Below are 15,168 nucleotides of genomic sequence, written 5' to 3'. Positions count from 1 at the left end.
TGCTGGCTTCCAGATTAAACCTATGCAGGGGCTGTTGACAGTAGTACCCTGGCAGCCCCTCGGCCCTTCGCAAGCCTAATAGTTTATGGCAACAAACTCAGCTGTAAATTTTACCAGCTAGTCCTAAATAACTATAAGAAACTATAGTTTCTTGCTATAAGAAACCTCCAACTACCTAAGAAAGACTGTAGAAAGCAGTGGAGGACAGAGAAATAAACTGATATACATATACGCATGTATATATTTAATTATATATCTGTACCAACTAAAAACGAAGGCTGGAGGCCATACAGGTGAGCAGACATCTTTCCAATGTCCCAGACCGATGCTGGATAAAACCCTTGCCTGGTCATTTGGGACAAAAAAATGTACTGAGCTGAAGTTTCTATCTTGCAATAATTTTTTTAAAATCAATAGAAAGAGAAACACTCAACAAAGGAGGGATGACAACTAAAGCATTTGAGCTGCAGACTCTGTGCTAGCAGACCTCATAGAAGATTGTAGGACTGTTCAGTAATCTCTGATTAGTCTTACAGGAGAACTGATCTGGTCAAAATGTTAGGGAGAAATAGGTACTCTAGATGTCCTCATGTCCCTCCTGCAGCATCCAACATAGATTATATCAGCTGTAGAACATATGCTATACTAACATGTATTTGTTAGCACATCCTAAATTTTAATTAATTTGAGGGCTAGAAGGAAAAAAAGAAATTGTAATCTGATTTTTTTTTTTTGAAGGAAAAATACAAGGAAGCAGCTGGCATATGGTTATTATTGGTTCAGCGGTTCAGAATTTGCTGCCTAAGAAAGTGAGAAAGCATTAATAGAATTCCCTGAGACAAACTTACAGTGTCATTGAATCCATGTGGTGTTGAAGAAAAACAGATGTGCAATCATCTAAGCGTGAGAGAAACAGTCCTATAAGTCCAAAAAGAAAGAAAAAATTGTGGTTCCAAGATTTTAGGTTTCCATTCAGAGGCTGGCCTGTCCTGTTAGAAGTGTTGATATGCAGAATTGGTGACTACAAGGTCATCTGCTCTCTTGAGGTCACCAGTGTGGTTCATTAGCATGTGACTTTAACAGGTTGCTTCAATACCACAAAGAGCCAGGTGTGCCTCCTTCCTAAGGATTTCTCTGTGCTCACTGGGTCCTGAACACCCTTCTGCCACGGTTTCCAAACTGCCTGTTCTTTATGTGGCCACAATTTACAGTTTTTCCAGGAGCAGACTGTTCCAAAGAAGTGTCCAGCCTACCTCTATACTCCAGTAATCTGCCAATAGATGTAGGTTTAAAACTATTACTCATGGCAAACATTGCAGCAGCCGCGTTAACGCTACTGCACAAACCTCTGGACCAAAGAGCTGCAGCCATAAAAGTCTTTACATTTCATTGTATTTGGCCATGTCTGCCATTTGCTGGTTTTTGCTTTACCCATTGTTGCTAAATATTATTCAAAATTGAATTTAATTTACGGTTGGGTTTTTTGTTCGTTGTTTTGGTTGTTTATTTTTAAATAACCACAGTAGAAATTTGTGTCCTGTTAGAAGTGTTGATATGCAGAATTGGTGACTACAGGGTCATCTGCTCTCTTGAGGTCACCAGGCCCTTCAAACCAAGAGAGCAGGGGTTCAGTTCTGCAAAATCTTGGAAATGGCTTGTTGCCAGAGCATTTTGTATTTGTCACAGGAAAGCTTAAAACCTTCTCTACTGAATAAGCCCTTATATCCAGTTATGTCACTGGATATAGTGCTGCTCTGCAGGATTCTCACTTTCAAGGAAATTAGATTTCCCTCCATAAGGGACAATTGAACACTGAACATATGGACATTCCAACATTTTGGTCTTCTTCTATTTTCCCCCATTAGGAGGTATAAACGTTAATAAGCATTAAAAAAAAAAAAAATTAAAGTAGTTTTCAAAGAAAAATGCTGAAATCGGAGAGAGTACACTGCTGCAGTAGAAATACATCAGGTTAATGCCACTTAGATTCCTCACAGCAACAGCTGGACAGCTTTTAAAATAAATAAATAGAAAGTTGTTTCAGAAATAGGATCTTAACTATAAAATCATCAGTTTGTTATCAGAGAATGTCAAATCCTACTAGCAAATGTCCAGCTTTATATTTCTTTAATAGTTGGAAGTACTGCACAGCCTGAATTGGGTCAAACTGCTTTTAACCTGGCTGAAAAAAAAAATCTAAGGATGGGATTGTTCAATTCTATCAATTCTTCATTTCCTATTACCAGAAATCCTGTTTGGGGGTTTCAATATATGAAAGGTAAAAAGATCACAAGGCAACACAGAAGCAGGTAAATATTGACAGATCCAAAGCACATACCGGTGCCCTACTGAGAGTTAAAACAACTGCCTGTGCTGCTCAGGGACCGAGTCAATCCTATGGATGGGAGCTGTCAGGGTAAAACTTTTGCCGTTTTCTCATTTTTGCTATATAAATGTGTTCCTTCTATTAGATTTCTTTATCCCTTTTAGCCTTTCTAAATGACAATTAAGTCTGCCTACCCTATCAATAGCAGGTAATTTATTTGTTTCTACAGCTGAGCCTGACCTTCATTGATTTTATTGGAGTAATTTGCTGGAAATGATTTTTTAATGTTAGATTTATTACAGAGGCACTTCATTGTCCGATAAATGAAGTAAATTGTATTTTAAAAGTAGCAAAATGAAAGAACCACTGAAATTTGAATGAGTTTTTTACAAGCGTATTAGCTCAAAAGGTCCCTTATGCATCTCTTGAGCCGACCCCAGCTTGCAAACAGGAGATTTTTTTCCGGGCTTGCATGTGCTCGCTTCCCAAAAGCGTAAGCAGAGAAACAGACCTGGGTGCTGGGAGCAGGGGGCCTGCAGGGTCACTGGCCGTCCGTGGTGAGGGACTGTGCCCTCCCCGCTCAGCCCCACTTGCCCCGTGTGCGCTCTCGTCTGGTTCAACGGGGCTGGTACTCGGTACGGAGAAAGGTGTTGAAAATGAGCCTTTTTCATTTGTTGATGCATTTCTCCTTTCATCGCCTGTCTTCCCCAGCTTTCGAACCTCTTCCTTGCTCTGCTTTAACTGGCCGCAGCTGGGAGCAGGATTCGTCACTTTCTCACCTTTTAGGTCTGCTTCCTGTAGTGGTTTGATTGCTCTGCGTAAAGACACTGCAAACTCTCCTGGAGAGCAGTAAATTACGAGTTGCCACTTCTACCTTTCAGTGTAGTTAAAAGCCAGATTCTTAGCTGATTCTAACAGAGGCATAAGTTTCCATGGCATTTAGATGAAAACAAAAGGATTTGCTATGTTGTGTGCACTTCATCTTTTAGGTGCTTTTGCCTCACTACACTATACCAAGCAAAGTTCACTTCCAAGAGCTTCCTCGGAGGCACCGCATCTCCCTGCTGTCTCGCTGAAGGGCTCTGCCTTCAAGACATGACTGCAGCCCTGCAGGATGGACAATGATGCTGAGCAGGATTGGAATTCCCTGGGCTCCTGCGTAACACCTCCCTCCTGCTGCCATCCCTGCATGGCGCAACTAACTTAACGACCTTTGCTGCCATCGTGTTGCTCATGTCACTTGGGAAAAATGGGTGTACACACAGCCTTTATCTGCCTCGGTGATTTAAATTGCCAGCTTTTCAGCACGTGGATTATCTGCTACTCTGTATCTGCGCAGTGCTTAAACCACTGGACAAACTTGGAAAGGGAAGGGACATCTTTCACGTTTTTGTGTGGGCACCACCATAATAATATTAATATTAACAATAATAATAATAATAATAATAATAATAATAAAGAACAACTGCAATTATATTGGCTCGCATGAACAGGGAAGGCATCCCTTCACTAAATTTACCAATTGCTGGTTTTGTTTGTAAGTTAAATTTATATTTTTCAGGGCAGATAATAGAAAAAGCTGTATTTAGAAACCTAAATAAAAACATTATGACTGTCAAAGTCACCGTTCATGTTGTTAAGAAAAACCACTGTTCAGATGCCATTTAGTCAAACAGGGTCCTGTCTGTTCTAACAACTAATTTTTTTCTGCAGTGGCCAAAGACGCCACTAACAGTTTAAATGGCTTTTTGGGCAAGTGGCTCTGAGCCCCTTATGTGGCACTTCAAAAGAGGGATTCCTCTGTGTACCTTGCTACACCTTCTTTGTTCACCCGTCTCCCAAGCCAGTATAATTCCCCTCAAACAGGAGACTGATGCCCAAGTGTTTTACAGAAAGAAATTGAATCTGAATGGGTTGCACCTGAGGGAAATGCCAGCGCTAGTGAGAGCTGGTGTTTCTCTGTGCTTCTACAAAGGATCATATGAAAAATTAAATCTCGGGTTTCATTCGAGAATAAGGGATTCAAATCTCTGCTGTTCTCTATCCGAACAAGGACTATGAAACGGCATCCCAACTGGATGCGTTAACTGCTGGAGTCACAAACCTGTTCCTAATCTAGGAAAGGAAAAATGGTTGTTTTTTTGGGCGTCTTGGTGCTGTGGACATGCATGCCTCTGATCTGTCAGTTTAAGTGACTGATGTCCACGTGCTCCTTCGCGCTTCTCCCTAGATTAGATTGGACATCTTTCTCCTTATTTCTCTTCTGAGGGCCCTTGCAGTGAGTATCTGACTGCCCACGTGTTTCCTACCTGGCTGCCTGATCCATAAAACTCAACCTATTTCTAACAGCCTGGTCTTGCCTGTGTGTTGATGTATCTGGAAGCAATGTGTGCTCAGTGCTTTTGAAAATAAGGTGACTATAACGTTGAATCCGACTTTAGCCTAACTTTTGGCATCTATATGAATATTTTTAGGTTTTCACAGTGAATTCATGCAAAAAGAACATACGAGGAGTAACTGTGCAATAGGCAGTCCCTGTTGCTATTTTAAACAGCATTTGAAGCAACTTGCACAAAATTGATGTAAGCATCTCACTCTGTTTCATACTGTGCATTTTCTGAAGATCACACTAAGGGAAGCAAAACTTAAAAATATAAAACCGTGAAAAGATTTGAATACAAAACCTAGAGTGCTTTCCTTTTAAATTTCCTCGCTTGTTCCCTGTCTCTGTTTCTGCCACCGTTATCGATATAAGGAATCCATCAACATATTTTTATGGATGATTAAGAAAGGCTGACCTTTCCTCTGCAGGTACAAATAGGTAGTTCTTCAGAGGCTGTAAATGAATGACAAGATAATTCTATCCATTTAATATTGAAGTGATGTTGATGGTATCATTCTTCTCATGTTTGAAACGGGAAAGTATAGAGACCTTTCTCCCTCACTCTGTTCTGCTTTATGTGATGGATTTTCTCTCTGACTAATCGCTGTCACATTAACCTGCACTATTTCATCCTTCAGAGCTGTCAAGATAATGACGATAATCGAAGTGGCTCATTGTAGGTAAAGGAAATTATATGAGCAAAGTAATATCATAAAACAGTGTTTAAATATTTTAATTTCATTTGTCAGGGCTGCCCCAACACTTCATTACACATATAACCATCTCTCATCAGTGGAATTAGTGCATTATTCATTACTGTTAATTATTTTCACATAATGGCTGCCCTGATATATTTAACCTCCACATTATATCTCAGATAATGGGCCTGTAAAATTGAATTGTGTGAAGAGCGTAGTTCTAAAGCTCATTTGCAGAACATCAAAGAACAAAGAAGAGGAAAAGAATTCTAAATGGGACATTTCGCCCAGCTGGGGCCAAACATTTGTTTCTGTCTGATTTGCATACAGAAAATAGGTGGTTCAGAAGTGGTTTAACATTGTACATGCTGTCTGCTCCTATTACACAGCCAATTAGAATTTGTTAATGTCCCGAGTGTTTGAGACAACTTACCAGCCAATCTATCGTCTGAATGGCAGTGAGCTGGAAAGTTATCAAGAGAAGAAAGTAGACCTTTCTGAAGGACAGACCACAAAATCATATGGCTTATTAAGGTGTCACCTCCAGTTAATATTTCTTTTGACAAACGTCTGCATTGCAGAAATAAATTAACAAAAACTGCTCCTCTGGACTGAGAATATCCAAGTCTGTGAAATTCCAATAGGGCTCTATTAATTACTCGGTTTTTCTCTGGGACAAGTTTTCTGATGCTGTCTGTCATCTACGATGTGGAAATGGGCGAGGAGGAGAATGCAGCGTCCTGCACAAGAAGGGTGTATCTACAGGGAGCGCAGCAAGCTGTGCCGGCAGAGCCTTATGGACTCAGTCCCACTGCGTATTGTCACCCAGCTATCTCCAGTGTGCCATGCTGGGCTTGATGCTTCTGCATTGCTGTTTCAGAGAATGGGAAATGTGGGACTCCTTTTCTGTGCTTTGACAGGTGTTTTGGCTGCACACCCCAAAAAAATAAAGTCAGTACAGGTATGGGACTGTGGCATAATTCAGCTTTTGAGGAACCAGCTGAATTATTAGAAATAACTCCAGCTCTTAAGTAGCAGTTTGAAGTCCACTGTATGTCCACTCTAAAGGCATGGATTTAACTGAATAGCCATATTTTTTTTCCCATTTAGAGGCTTATCCTTTATTCACGGATTTCAATGGGCCTGAGAAGTCATTGAAATCAAGCATTTTACGGAAAGAACATTTATCAACAGTTCAATGTTACAAGGACTAAGGTCATTTCAGCAAAAACCAGACTTTTTAAACAGATTATGGGAATTTTCTTGAAACTTCAGTCTCAGAGTGTTTGTGAAGTTCTCTGCAAGTTCTCACATAGCTATATGAAGCATTTTTGGCTTTTGTAAAAAGTTTAAGAGAATAGCTCTTCTGAAATTCACATGCAAGATATACCTTTTGTTCTGTTTCATGCCTATAGTAAATTTTATAGATTTTTTTTTTTTTAATCCTACAGATCTGTTTCTTGGCTGTTACAGAATAACTTATGGCTGGTGGTGGGACTATGATCTCAGAGGTGACTCAGCCAATCAGAAGTCAGAAAATGTTTAATGACTAACAACACAATTCACTTGAGGTCATTAACATACTTTAGTCTTATTGGCTAAAAAGTCATATTTCACAGGAATGATAAATGCCTTTTTGCTAAGTGGCAGTAGGTTTTTGGCCATACCATTAAATATTTATACAACATATACATAAATCTTCTTCCACTTGGCATCATCTGGGATTCATTTGGAAGAGACCCATTTATTTCACTTTGTAATGTTTTAAGTTTGTTACAGGCTTCAGCCTCCAAATTCTAGCTATAGAGTAGTTAGAAAGGAAAGGAAAATCACATTTGCATGGACCTGGCTTAGAAAGAGAAGTCTTCTCTCCTTAATCTGTCCATTCTTAGAGTGTATTTTTCATATATTAATATATATATGAAAAGTTACTTATACGTCGTAGAAGCTGTGTGAACAAAACCTGCTGGCGGTCTCTGCTTTCTAAACCATTTTTATTTCATAGGATATTTTCAGGGAATATGAATAAAAAGAGAGACTAGAAAGACCACCAAATGAGCGAGATAATTTCTCCGTATCTAAACACATTATATGGGCTTCGGTCAAAGACACGAGAGATATTCAGTCTTCTCACAGACATTCATTTGGGTACTCCCAAATACTAACAGACTGATAGGAGTGGTCTGTCTGATCAGGATTTTTTTTTCTCTCCTGAAGCAGCTACTACGAGGGGGTTAAATTTGTCTTGTGTCTGAATTTCACTCCAAGAAAAATCTCGAAGTCAAAGCCCCCTGCTCAGATGAACTTTCCTCCGTGTCCTCGGTATGCTGTACTGACGAGACAAATGCATGCGTCTCGACCGAAACGCCACTTTGTGATAGCAGAACCCTATCAATCATACTCTGCTAATTATCTTTGACTGGGGAAAAAAAAACCCCAAGGGCTGGATGAGGGAATCCAAGGAATTCCTGAAAAAGGGGAAGATGCTTCAAGAATTACAGGTCAACAGAATTAAAATAGCCTGTGTTTTTGCCTACAATGCCTTTGTATCCTGGATACCCATCATGTACCAGATATGCTTCTCCTCATCAGTGTAGTGGAGAGCCAAGCAAGTAAGAGACTGAGTTTTTCCTCTATAGCAAAATGAATGTAAAGTGATGGATGAAAAAAGATTGCATCAGGAAATCTCTTTAGGCTTGCTGACATGTCACGAAACATCAGTCTCAAGAAGAGACAGATCTGCTCTTTCTTGAGGTATGTTGCATACCACCCAGTGGTCTCAACATTTTTAGAAGTGAGCTTAGGTGCTCTGAATTCCCAGGCTGTGTGTGATCTATGTTAGATGTTTCTGTTAGTCAGTGTGCATCTCGTCACAAACCCAATATTTGTGAAGTTGTTACAGACTCATGTCTGCTAATTGTTAACAATTATTATGACCAGATTTATTCCTTAGAAGAAGGGGACAACCTTCAAATATGTCAGGTAAGTGAGATGTTTCTTCAAACTTTGAGTCTCAGCAGAATGCAGACCATTCTTTTTACAGATCGTTCAAAACTGAGTTGCAAGAAATCTATTGCTCCTATCTCTTCCAAAAAAAGGCTTTCAGAAATGGAAAATCATAGAGAATTTTGTATCAGATGCCTTGAAAACCATATAGAAAAAAATGAATCTTCAGGGGATGGCTCTGCTTTGCAGCCTGAAGAAACCTTGAGAAGTTTAGAGCCAGTAGCAAGCTTGTAACCTTTAAATGTCATCTGGAATTTAAAAAAAAAATAATTAACTATCGTTCAAAGGACCTGGTAGAAACACTTTAAAAATGTTAGTTTTTATTTTATTTTTCTCCAAATAAAGCCTTAGCAATTCTATTATCTTCCCACATTTCTCTTGCAAATTTAGGTAGGGGACAATTTGCATCACTGAGGGATGTTGATTCAGATTGCATATAGTTCTCAGATCATCTTAAACAACAGGATTTATGTAATCCAAGATAAGGAGTGTACTGTGCACTCCTTGGGTACATGTACATTCTTCCCGTTACAAGCACATCCTACTAACTGCCCAGACAGAAGATGTCCTAAGGCTACCTCTTCAGACAGTGAGGCACTTGCTGACAGCTTTGGGCTTTAAGACAAATTGAAGTAAGCCAATTTTTCAGTCTGTAGGTCTAATAAAGCTTCTGGCTTTCAGTTCTGTCAATGACTATGAATAAAATCCCCTGACAAGAGAGAAGACAGGATGTTTAGTTTTCTGATGAGGGTGATTTTAAGGTGAAGACCAATTCTGCGATTCCTATTTCAGTTCTCATCAGAGAACATCTCCTGTCATTAGAAAAGCAGGAACAAAAAGTTTTCAAGTCCTACTTCTCCACTCTCACTGCTCAACTCCCTTTTCACTACTGCTCTGTGGACTGAGTTCTGTTTGAGGGGGTGATGGGCACCTAAATACATATAGAGCAGGTCTTTGGTCTCTCAGAGTTTAATTTGGTGATATCAATGTGTAGTTGTATTTATCACGTCCAAATTTCATCCATATTCTTTTACAAACACTGTGCCTGTTTTGTTCAGAGCTTCAAAATATAACTTCAAGTTAATGTTCTCCCAGTGATGTACGTCCTCATGCCATCAACCAATCAAGTATTCATTTCTGAATGCTTTCTTAATTTAGATGTAGCCTACTAAGTCACCAAACCAAAGAATCCTGTAAGCAGCAGGAACAAAACTACACTTGAAGTCTGGAAAATTAATTTAGAAAAAGATTATATCTTTCTTTTGGTGTCAGAAATATTTACATTATTATTTTATGTTACTGAAAACTTGCATATAACTTGCAACAGAGCTTAAAATGGATTTTGCTCCTCATTTTTTCATGCCCTGAAAAGCACAGAAATGAAATTTAGAAGTTGTAAACCAGATAGAATAGAAAACTGTCTTTCAGGACAAAGAATTAAATTTTCAATAAGAACATAATGCAACCATTTAATGAAATACACAGTATGGTAGATCAAAGATCAAGTATTAATTTAGAAGTCTAAGTAGGTGAATGCCTTGTTATGTTATTTGAAATTACTAATGAAAAAAACCCCAAAGAAATGAGAAGGTGCTCATGAGAAATGAAAAACTATCAGCTGCAGAAGGTTGTTATTGTCTATGAGGAAGGAAGGAAAAAGTATATAAAAATGTAGGCCTAATTTTTATGGAAAATATTAAATCTGTGTTCACTAATAATTTTCCAACTGTTACCTGACAAATCATAAAGGCTAATTTATTTCTTTGGACAGATGCTTAAAATACAGATAGTGATCAAGTATGTATGTGTGTCATGGCTGGTATGAACAAATTACCAAAAGCAGTCAATTAATTCCTTGAGTTATCTTTAAGATACAATGGAATAACAAGGTTTGCAAATATTTGGTTAGATTGTTTCCCAAAAAGTACATTTGCAGAATTTCATTTTTTATTTCACATATGGGACCCATGTGAGAAACCCTGAGACTTATTTTCATATTAGTAAAAGACTCCCCTTTACAAACAATGCTGTCCAACACAAAGGTGAGGAAATGGCCACCCATTCCCTGACAGATGAAAAGTATGTCTATATTGTTATTTTAGGCTGCATTGCCAGTGTACTTATGAAGCAAATTTTCCAGTCATTCCCACATAGAATGTTTTGGTTCACTTTGCATCAAAATCTCAGAGCACATAAATTGGGTTCTTCTTGGATGAAACAAACCAAATTTTTGAAAGGGGTCTGAGGTAACCCCTGAAACATGTATTATGGATGTCAAGTTCTCAATGATGTTTCACACTACAAGCCTTTTCCTGTAGTTCTTGCTAAACAGAGGGAGCAGAAGCCAACCTGCACTGTAGACCTATACACGAAGATTTAGGCTTGCATGCAGACAAAGTGGGAAGCCTCGTGGAAAACGAATTTAGATAATTATGGTAGAAATGCAGTAGAATTATTTAGGATGCAATGTAAAAGACAAAAAAACTTCACCTTTCATTTGTAAGTAACTGAAAATGGGAATGTTTTTATGGTGACTTTAATCAGTGTTTCCCTGTCTTCCCTAGCTATGGCTCTATATTCTGTACAGCTTTTTTGATTTCTGAAAACTCTTTTCTGACTCTCCACCATCTTCTGCAGCAAAGGTTAAAAGTCTCACTGTTGTATGTTCCTCACGCTCACTCATCCAGCATCAAACTGGTGTGTCCTGCTAAATGTCCATGAGAAAAATTTTCGTCTATTTCTTTCTTGCTATATAGCTATTTTTCAGTAGTTTAAAATGTTTGTGGTTGTAATACAAACATATACACGCATATGAATCCTTAAGTTGGTTTTACAGACAACAGATTGGATTAAAAACATTCTGTAAAAATTGCTGTGGAAAACCAAACCAAGGATATTTTTAAATTTTGGCGGGTTTTTTACAAGTTAATTTTCTTGTCAGAAAATCCATACATTTTAGTGTTCGGTCCTGTCCCCTCGTAAGGATTTTTTATGAGGAGAAAAATCTTCCCACCAACTCTACCGCCAAGAGAGATCCTGGTTTGGGAAAATACCTATAGTCAGAAAAGCACCAAGGTAACTTTACATGTCTGCAAAAATTAAGGCCATATTTATATACTTGGGTTTGTCATTAATGAACTCATTTAACAGGGTTAGGTCTTCAAATCAGACAAGCTGTATATGTTCCTAATAACTCCGTACATTTATGGAGCTTCATAAATTGTTTTTAAGCAAAGTGGGCCTGAATAATTCAAGCTTTGCCATGAACGTTAGTGTTGGCAAGATCAGTAAAAGCATCTCTCTTAAACAAATGTCAGTGGAAACCAAATTTGTTGCAATTTGTGTTGATTTGAGAATAAAAGAAAGATGGATTGCAGCTGTTTAACAGATGTGCCTCTAATATAAATATGAGGTGCAGTGAGAGCAAATTCCTCTTAGGAGTACAGAAGCAGCGAACAGTAATGTTCCCTCACTTCAGCCTACATAGGCTTGGATTCATGTGGAAATCATCCTGGTGAACCTGATAAGAGGCTATGATTCTTAATTTAAAAATTTATAAATAAAATGAATGCTATAGTTTCAACTATGTAATCTCCCTTGTTTGATTGTCCCATAGGGCTTTGCAGTAGTGATTTATTTTCATTACACATTTTTGAGACACATTCCACATCCTAAGAATAGCCTCTGTCATAAATGATAACCTCTATGAGTATATGGAGGCCAAGGAAACTGGCTTGCTCAAAGTCATATCTGGTGAGTGGCAGGAACAAAATTCTTGCTTGTCCATCATGTGCTTTAAATAACATTAAGTAATGCTTCTTTTAATGTTGAGGGGTCAACAACAAGGGGGTCAGTGATGTATCCCCCTTGGTATTTTGTTGACAGTTAGAGCCAAGTCTATAAGCAAGTCCTTAAAGAAGCAGAGATGCCCGAGTTACCTGTATGGACAAAGAAGTGTATCATAGAATCACAGAATCACAGAATGTCTTGGGTTGTAAGGGACCTTTAAAGGCCATCTAGTCCAACCCCCTACAGGAAGCAGGGACATCTTCAACTAGATCAGGTTGCTCAGAGTCTCATCAAGCCTGGCCTTGAATGTCTCCAGGGTTGGGGCCTCCACCACCTCTCTGGGCAGCCTGTTCCAGTGTCTCACCACCCTCATTGTAAAGAACTTCTTCCTAATGTCTAATCTAAACCTGCCCTGCTCTAGTTAAAACCATTGCCCCTCGTCCTATCGCTACATGCCCTTGCAAACAGCCCCTCCCCAGCTTTCTTGTAGGCCCCCTTCAGGTACTGGAATGTCGCTATAACGTCTCCCTGGAGCCACCAGTACCGCAAGTTGCATAGTGGCAAACACTCTTGGTAGCTACTCTAATTGACCATATTTTCTCGACAGCTTAAAAACAAATCTTGGATAGGAAAAAAAAATCTTGCATAGGAAAGACTGTGGCCAGTAGGTCGAGAGAGGTCATTCTCCCCCTCTACTCTGCACTGGTGAGGCCACAACTGGAGTATTGTGTCCAGTTTTGGGCTCCCCAGTTCAAGAGGGACAGGGAACTACTGGAGCGAGTCCAGCAAAGGGCAGCCAAGATGATTATGGGACTGGAGCACCTCCCTTATGAGGAAAGGCTGAAAGAGCTGGGACTCTTTAGCCTGGAGAAGAGAAGGTTGAGGGGGGCCCTGATTAATGTTTACAAGTACCTAAAGGGTGGGTTTAAGGAGGACGGAGCCAGGCTCTTTTCAGTGGTTCCCAGTGACAGGACAAGGGGCAATGGGCACAAGCTAGAACATAGGAAGTTCCGTTCAAATACACGGAAAAACTTCTTTACAGTGAGGGTGACAGAGCACTGGAACAGGCTGCCCAGGGAGGTTGTGGAGTCCCCTTCTCTGGAGATTTTCAAGACCTGCCTGGATGCAGCCCTGAGGGATGTGCTTTAGGTAATCCTGCTCTAGCAGGGGAGTTGGACTAGATGATCTCTAGAGGTCCGTTCCAACTCTGAAGATTCTGTGATTCTGTGATTCTGTGATTCACGGCACACAGAGAACTACCATTTCCTCGCACCATGCATACAACTAGAGATTTATATTCTCTCTGACAAGAGAAGTACTAGGCAAACTGCTTCCCTCCGCTCCCTGTATTGCTACTAACAGTAACAATTGATGTTAGATGTACTCTGGCTGGCTATATAGGAGAAATATCAGATAAAATTTCATGAATAACTTTTTATTTCCCTGAACAACACTGTTTTGGAATTGACCCCTCCTTTAGTATGAAAAGTCTGTATTTACTGAATTGCCATGTGTCTTCTAGCTGATGGAGCACACAGGAGGAAGGCATAAAATTTGTAGGGCTTTGACTGTGATGCAAATTTTAGTGTGAGGATATTAAATGTAGGAGGTTTTCTTTTTTCTCTTTTTCCTTTTTCAGAAGCAGACACACTGACTATGGAATGCTGCACGGGGAAGGAAAAGAAATTTTCTTCTAGCTTAGTTTTGTGTAGGTGTATGTAGGGCACTGGTTTTCATTCTTTGACAAGAACCTGTGTTTCACTGGGTAGACATTATTTAAGTGCTTTAGGGCTAAATTCAAATATTTACATAGTTAATGTGACATAGAAGCAGACATCTTATTAAAACTCCTAAACACTAAGCAAATCAGTGTCTGAAAGACTTGATACCAAAATTTTGATAGTTTCTCTCTAAAAATGTCCTGATCAGCTTCGATACATAAGATATTTAATAGGTAAAAAGTTTCAACTTGTCCACATGCAAGTACCTCCATCAATTCCAAATGGATCTCTCTCCTCGGAAGTCATGAAAGCTTTCAGCTCTCATCCTAAGAAATTCTTCCACCCACCCTGTTTCTTTCACCCCATAGTATCACGTTTCCTGTTAGATTTTTCCCTACTTGTTAGTCATTGATGACAGCAACATCGGTGACAGACAAGAGTCCTGAGTTTGGTGCCACAGTGTGATTCATTGTGTTGCTACTAGACCTCTGACACAATCCATACAGCCCAGTTCTCCATGGCTGGATGTCCTGGCATTTGTAATGCACACTGTGCTGTGCCATTCACCATTTGCAATGCTAAGGAGCCTGGAAGTGCTCTCAGGGATACTCTGAATTACCCACTTCTGGCTATGTCTCTTCCTTTATTGGCATGGCTTCACCACACCAATAAAGACACCTATGACCACTTGATGTGTCTTTCTACAAAACATAGAATAGAATAGAATAGAATAGAATAGAATAGAATAGAATAGAAATGAAACTTCTATCGTATGGGACCTACAACCATCATCTAGTCCAACTGCCTGACCAAGTCAGGACTGATCAAAAGTTAAAGCATATTATTAAAGGCATTGTTCAAATGTCTCTTAAGCACTGACAGGCTTGGGGCATCGACCACCTCTCTAGGAAGCCTATTCCAGTGTTTGACCACCCTCCTGGGAAAGAAATACTTCCTAATGCCCAGTCTGAACCTCCCCTGAGGCAGCTTTAAACCATTCCCACACGTCCTGTCACTGGATACCAGGGAGAAGAGACCAGCACTTCCCTCTCCACTTCCCCTCCTCAGGAAGCTGTAGAGAACAATCTCCTCTTAGAGAACAAAAATCACCCCTCAGCTTCCTTTTCTCCAAACTAAGCAAGCCCAAAGACCTTAGTCTCTCCTCACAGGACATTCCTGTCACCAGTTTTGTTGCCCTCCTCTGTACGCATTCAAGAACCTTAACACCCTGCTTAAATTGCGGGG

This window comes from Chroicocephalus ridibundus, chromosome 1, assembly GCF_963924245.1.
Source record: "Chroicocephalus ridibundus chromosome 1, bChrRid1.1, whole genome shotgun sequence".
Classification (NCBI taxonomy): domain Eukaryota; kingdom Metazoa; phylum Chordata; class Aves; order Charadriiformes; family Laridae; genus Chroicocephalus; species Chroicocephalus ridibundus.
The sequence above is the reverse complement of the archived record's forward strand: the minus strand, read 5'-3'. Positions refer to the sequence as shown.